Genomic DNA, 7,586 nt, shown 5'->3' with positions numbered 1-7,586 from the left:
TAAAAGGGAAAAGTGTAAATAGTTCAGTCCACCCAATGTTTTGCACTACAAGCATCACTATCATTAACCCAATGCAATCTAATTCAAAATCCTTAGTAATGGTTGCTTTTTATGCAATTACTTCTGAAACACAGTTTCACAATGCTGGTTTTCTCTAATTAATTGTGCATTTGTAGTAATGTGGCATCTTAGAATTGTTTTAAAACACATTCAAAGTAATTTGTCATCAGCTGTGTACGTCTTATATAATTCAATGACTTCTGTAAACAAACTGTATGCTTGATTTGCAACTGAACGTATGCCACTGGTTTCATCTGCTACTATGTATGTGTAACTGTAAGTCTGAATTCAGTTTCTTTTGAAATTTCTACCTAGCACAGCATACACGTAACTTCATTTAAATGAGACAAAATTTGTACATTTAACACTACAATTCTTAGTTCTTGTGTAACATAACATATATTTTTGCCTTTAGGTGTAGCTTTCAGTTTAGAATTGATCTAAATGTAAGTACTAACAAGAATATATATGTACTCATAAAATATGCCAAAAATATATCTGTAACCAGTCGAAGAAAGCTTGTAGGAGGGGAGACAAAATGTTGAGCTATTGATTTCAAAACTGATCACTTATTGGCTGCAAATAAATGAGATCTAATTTACAGTATGTCTTATTCAGCTATTATCTTAATCACATTTAATATACTATACATTACATTACATTTTGTGCAATACTTTAAAGAATACTCTATTAAAAATAGATTAAAATATACTTTCAGCATTAAATATGTATCCATTACATTGTACTGTGTAACACTATTTGTAATAAATGTCTATAATACTAACGTTATCTGGACCAATACTACTCCAATCAGTCTGATTCATTTGTGCTCTATTGTACATGCAGGTAAAGTTAAATTGATTGCCATCAGTACTTTATTGTCAATACCAACTTCCATATGGTATGATATAGCACAGTTATTCATGCAGCACATTTATGAACACTAGGGAAAATTCATTTCATTATAAATTTTAAATGAAGGAGGATACACATTCAAAACCAATTTCTTTTAAGACTTTCAGTATATTTTATTTGTGTACTGACCTCCTAAATGTGGACTACTTGGAACAGGGTGCTTTAGCATGATACAACACTTAGTGTTGATACATAATGGACTGAAGTATATACTCTATAAACATCCTGTTAACTACAAATGTGTGTTTTGCTTCAAATTTTGGGAAATGGAGAACCAAAAAGACAACTACATCAAATATTACAATAATACACAAATTTTATTTTCTGTAGAATCAAGAAAATTAAGAACAAAACAATGATGCAATATGAATAGTTACAAGTAATATGTACAATCAGTTCTTCAGACAGCCATAAAAAGGGAGAAAAATCATTGGAATAATCGACATAAAATGTTTTTCTAAATGTCTATTACAAGAATTCATTCATGCAATTCTGCATTAGGTCACTGTTCATAATATGGTCACGTGAAGGGCAACATAACAGAACTGACCACAGAAAGCATCTGGAAACAGAAATATCTGGAGGGTAGGTCTGTCTGGTATATCTATAACACAAAAGCAGCAAGGTGGCTTCAAAACATGAAGATGATAGCCTTTCTATTCTTTCCAGTGCTTCTAACAAAGATGTCAAACACAAAACCATGACAGATGTGGCTGAACCTAAGCTGAGATACCAAATATTCACAGTACTGGTATCAATTCATATTGCTGCTACAGAAAAACTTTCACAAAAATTAATCTACAAAAAATTTTCTTGTCCTGTTGTATCACACTTTATAGATACCTTGAGACCAAACAGACAGTGCTTTCAGTAACATATACTTCTATGTATTTTTTTTGTTTGTTTTTCATTTTTGGTTTTGTGAAGAATCCTTGAAGCTCTTTTCTTTAAACAGAAAGGTAATTAGGTATTTTTTTGTGTTTTCTATAACCTTGCAGCTAAGAGAAGCAGACACATTAAACAGCTGACAAACTACAGCCTCTTTCTGTCATCAGTGTTCAGGTGGCTTAAAATACTATCTTATTTTCAGTCGTCTCGATCACTGGGTAGAGGGGACAGAATCCAGGATTCTTTTCCACAAGAGACAACATTAATCACAGGCATACCTCTTACTTATAATAATTATAATAATATTTTATATTAATAATATAATTATAAAGACTGAAATAACAGTATCTCACGTGTCTAATTAATTGCACAATTGAATTTTTAATTCAAAGAGTAGTTAAAATGACTCCTTCAGATCATTCTGCCTTTATTACCACAGTAGTATTGGATTCCTGGATACAATCCCACTCAGTCCACTCACAATCTTATTGTACACAGCTTTAGCCATTCCTCACGGTATATACCCTTCTTTCGCACTGACACAAGCAGTCACTCTCACTCAGTCGCACATTTCCGTTTCACCGTTGCTACACGTGAAGAGGCTTTCAGTTCTAACCACTGGAACACAAGCGTTTCAGCATATAGCACAGGGCTGGCCTCTAATGCAGTTTTCTTTTTCAGTCAGTGGAGAAAGAGGTTGGTCAGGTAAACATTATCCTCCTTTCTCCACTTTTATCATTAAATAGTAAAATAAGAGTGTTGTGCCCTACTTTACTATCTGCTGAAACCCAAGTCCATGGAAATTTTAACATAAAAAGTTCCCCACTATCATGAGGGACTTATACAGAATTTGTACTCTTTGAAAGTTTTGATGTTTTTAATATTTTTTTATATCTTTAAATATAATAATATTTTCCATGTTCTTCCCCAGGCTGTCAGGAAGGAGAACAGAGGGACAGACAACATTTTGGTTCTAGAGATCTGGCACACGCAAGTGTGGGCGGGTATCACTGGGTCCACATCGGCCCAGGCATCAGTTCCACTTGCAGATCCACTCCTCACACTCTTCTTGCAACATATCACTTAAGTAAAAATAACATTTCTCCCTGTCCCCTGGCCCCTCTGTGAGGAAACAATTAACCTATGTACAGGATACACAGTCATACTAATTTTCAATGTGATTCTCGGACCACTGCACGGCAGAAGTAAACCGAAGTACGGGGCAGTGTCTTGGCTGTCTTTGGAGAAATATAACGACATATACTTAACCGATGTAAACTACAGAAGAGAGTTCAGAGGAGACCATCCAGAGATCTGCCTGCTAGGGTCATTTATGAGAAATTTCTTTAAAAAATAGTCTCTTAATCCATGCACAGCACTAGTATTTGTTAAAACATATCTGCACTTTCAAAAATGCTAATGCCAAATAAAACTGGACAGAAAAAATTATTCCTGACCATCTACACCTGCAAATAATACAGAAAGGCCTTTAATATTCTCTTTAAAATGAATATATGTACAATTTACATAAATAAAATCTGCACATGCAGTGTATGCATTGTGCTTATTTTCCCAAATCTCTTTTATAATACAGATGTTACCATTGTTGACTAGAGGAGAAATGAGTGTGGTGGGTTACGAATACAAATGCAATATACTGGCTCTGTTAAGACGGTGCATGGTTTGCAGGCCGAGGAGAAGGCAGGGCACGGCAGATCTTGGGCAGGCTGATGTCTTGTCCCTCAACTGCTCCCAGCTTCATCCCCGTTCACCTGCAACATCAGAGCAGTGACTCAAAAAAACACACATGTACAATGGCTAATTAAATTTTAGTGGCCGCTCTGTCCAGTCATCTTCCTTGTGCAAATATTAAATCTCTGTTACTAATCATATAATGCAATGTGTTTAATATGAATGTATTACTCATTCTGCTAATTATTTTATCCGAGAGTTAATTTTAACTGTAATTTGGATGGTGAAAATTTTAAAAGTGCTCACTTTATGGACCTACATATAAAGAATGTGGATCAGTGTCCTTCAGGTGGGACTGTTACAGAGAATGATACATTAATATATCCCATCAGATCAAGAGGATCAGAATGATCAATAAAATACTTTCAGAAGGGGTGTTGATAGAGGAAAAAAAGAAGCAAAAGAAGAAGAAAGATGTGATGATGATCATGCAGGATGAAGATATTGGCTCAAATAATGTATCTATGAATAAATTTCACTTTATGAACAGTACTACCATTGGAATCAAAATAAGAAATAAATGATAAACATAAATATGCATTAACAAAAATATTAAAAGCAAACCTCATTGGAAATCTCATTTACAATATGAAGTAGTTATTGTGAATAGTTTTTAATCAACTATCAACTTGTCTGTCAGTCTCACTTCATGGGAAAAAATGCCTGGGAGTCTTCTGTGAGAACTTATGAAAACAGATACTACTGAACAAAGGAGCATTGCAAGACTTAAGCAATCAAGAGAACTGCTTAAATGACTAGCTAAACAGTGCACAAATTAATTTAATGACTGGCAAAAATAACTGAAGTCTTCAAAAATTGTGATTGGGTTGAAGAAACTTTGGAACAGCATTTACCTCACAGCTACATGTGAAGAAAAGGATGCATCATGAAGGAATTATCCAAATGGGATGGAAATCAGTAGATGTGATGTACAAGTAGACAAACAAATTATTACAATTTCAGAAAAATTAGATGATTTAGTCAAGAGAAAGAGCTCCACAAACTGAGCAAGTCAATAATGTGTTGGTCTTCCTCTGGCCCTAATGCACAGTTATTTGGCTTGGCACTGATTGACAGAGTTGTTTCACGTGTTCCTGAGGGATATCATGCCAAATGTGCCAAATTCTGTCCAATTGGCACATTAAATTGTCAAAATCCTGAGCTGATTCAAGGGCCTTGGCCAAAATGGTACGAACATTCTCAACTGGATCTAGCAACCTTGCTGACCAACACAGGGTTTGACAACTACGAAGACATGCAGTTTCTCTCTTGCTATGCATGGGCCAGCATTATCTTGGTGAAATGTAAGCCTAGGATGGCTTGTCATGAAGGGCAATAAAAAGGAGCATAGCATATCATCTATGTACCCCTGTGCTGTAAGGGTGCTGTGGCCAACTACCACAGGGGTCCTGCTACAAAATGAAATGGCACCCCAGAACATCACTCCTGGTTGTCGTACCATGTGGCAGGCGACATTCAGGTTGGTATCCTACTGCTGTCTGGTGCATCTCCAGACATGTCTTAGCTGGTCATCAGGGCTCACTTCGATGTGAGACTCACTCTAGTCAATGTGATTCCACACCTAATATGTTCAAAACCACTCAACGGGACTGTTAGTGTACAGAGGTCAACGACAGTTGGTGGAAGGGGTGCTGTGGGCTCAGCCCCCTTTCTGTGAGCTGGCTGTGTGGTCACTGGAGCACCAGTTGCACTTTGGATTAATGATAATGATGAATCCAGGGCTCTGAGTGCCCCTCTGACAATTGCTTGTCCTCGCATTCTGTCATCTCTCTAGGTCAATCACTTCCTTCTTGATGCTGTATTCGGTCATAGTTAGTACATTTCTGCCAAAATTGTCAAATAGTAGCACTGCTCCTGTTCAAATGTCAAGCGATAAGCCGATTACTCCAAGTGGCTTGTTTGAGTGGAACTACACCCCCTCCCTCAAATGCTGACTACTGTATATTTTGTTCATGTGTGTCTGCAAGGCATAGTTACTGTCCAGCTGAGTACAAGGAATGAAATTTGTAAAGGGTTTATGCCCTGGTACCAACATGCCACCTGTTTACTATTCTTTCCAGCTGGGTGGTGCAACTGTGCTGGAACTTCACACATTCAGCAAACAGCCACCAAAATTTACAATTTTGCATTAACTCCTTCATGGTGCATTTTTTTAGTGTATTTCACTTCTCCGACTAATTTTTTCCCCGATTTTAGGGATATCATAAGATAAGAAAAGCAAATAGTAAGGAATCTTTGAGAGAATAAAGTGTAAGTAAAAAGGCAATTTAGCACAACACACTGGTGCTGAGGAGTGCAAGATCATTGCACATCACTACAGTGTCTTAAAATAAAAAAGTACAAGAAGGTAATTACGTATGAAAAATGTAAAGATTGGACTAAAACAATGTGTTGCTATAGCAGCCATGAGGTTATTAACAGTGAAGTACTGAACTGACACTAGCTTACTATACAGATTATGACAAAAGTAATATAGCCATCAAAAGAAAACTAACATTACACATTATTTGATTGAATACCCAGCTTAGAATATTTCCTATGATTTAATCAGTGGTAGTCAACCTGGTCCCTACCATCCACTAGTGGACTTTTCACCTTTCACAGTGGGCAGCTGGCAGTATGGACTTCAAAAACATTTTCATTAGGTTTTCATAAAATTTTGACAAAGTGTTTGGTATGTGATCATTATTATACACTTTAACTTGCTGTACTCTGCTTTATGAATTTCATAAAGCAAAGTTACTTTCCTAGTTTATGAATCACCATCAGTGAGAAACCAGTGGGTGGTTAGACAATTTTGCTACTAACAGAGGTACAAAAATGGGCATAGTTAAAAAAGGTTGACCACCCTGATTTAATGACATAGTGAAAAAGTCTTAAATATTCTCTTACTTACACACAAACATGGAATCACTGAGTCATCAACCACAAGAATTCTTCACACACCTCAAAACAGAGGGCAATGGGTTCACATTTTCTATGACATGCTGATAAAATTCTTTGCACCACTTTGCATCAACTAATAGTTCTGGTAGTGCCCATCAATAAGAATTCAATAGCTTGAAAATACACTGAGGTGACAAAAGTCATGGGATAACTCGTAATATGTCAGAACTCCTTTTGCGCGGCATAGTGCAGCTACTCAACATGGCATGGACTTAACGAGACACTGGAAATCCCCTGTAGAAATACTGAGCTATGTTGCCTCTATAGCTGTCAAGAATTGTGAAAGTATGGCCTGTGCATGATTTTGTGCACAAACCGATCTCTTAATCATGTCCCATAAAGCTTCAATGGGATTCATGACGGGTAACCTGGGTGGCCGATTGCGAACAACTGTGGCCTGGTGACATCCATAAAAATTCCAGTGTTGTAGGGGAACATGATGTCCATAAATGGCTCTAATTGGTCTCCTTGTAGCCAAACACAACTGCACTGTCCTAACCAATACATTTGACATAAGCCTCACATTGATTTCTGTGGTTATTTCACACAGTGTTACTTGTCTCTTAGCACCAACAACTCTACACAATGGTTGCTGCTCTTGGTTGGTAAGTGGAGGTCATCAGCTACTACGGTACACTGTCCATGGTAAGAAGTAACACCTAAAATTTAGTATTCTCAGCACAGTCTTGACACTGTGGATTTCACAACATAGAATTCAATGTTGATTTCCAAAACTGAACGTCCCATGCACCTAGCTCCACCTACCAGTCTGTCGGGCAGCCATACTCATGTCGGAAACCTTCTCACATGAATCACCCAAGTACAAATCACGACTCTGTCAATGCACTGCCTTTTTATACTTTGAGAATGTGATATTACTGCCATATGTATATGTGCATACTGCTATCACATGAGTTTTGTCATGTCAGTGTAGATGCGCACTGAAGACATGGGACTAGTCTTCTTCTACTGAACCACATTTTCATTTGGTAGTGCATGGTTGT

At 37.0% G+C, this 7,586-nt stretch overlaps 1 protein-coding gene across 1 annotated transcript in view; it reads right to left on the bottom strand.

The window, feature by feature from the left end:
* Nucleotides 1–690: 690 nt before the first annotated feature.
* The window catches only part of LOC126260867 (max dimerization protein 1-like), a 715,242-nt gene continuing 708,346 nt past the window's right edge, over nucleotides 691–7,586 (bottom strand). Inside the window, exon 7 of the mRNA XM_049958290.1 lies at nucleotides 691–3,635. The gene's annotated coding sequence lies outside the window, so the exon portion shown is untranslated. The remainder of the gene's footprint in view (nucleotides 3,636–7,586) is intronic.

Source organism: Schistocerca nitens, chromosome 5 (assembly GCF_023898315.1).
Source record: "Schistocerca nitens isolate TAMUIC-IGC-003100 chromosome 5, iqSchNite1.1, whole genome shotgun sequence".
NCBI classification, from domain to species: Eukaryota; Metazoa; Arthropoda; class Insecta; order Orthoptera; family Acrididae; genus Schistocerca; species Schistocerca nitens.
This window is presented reverse-complemented; position numbering and strand designations above follow the sequence as displayed.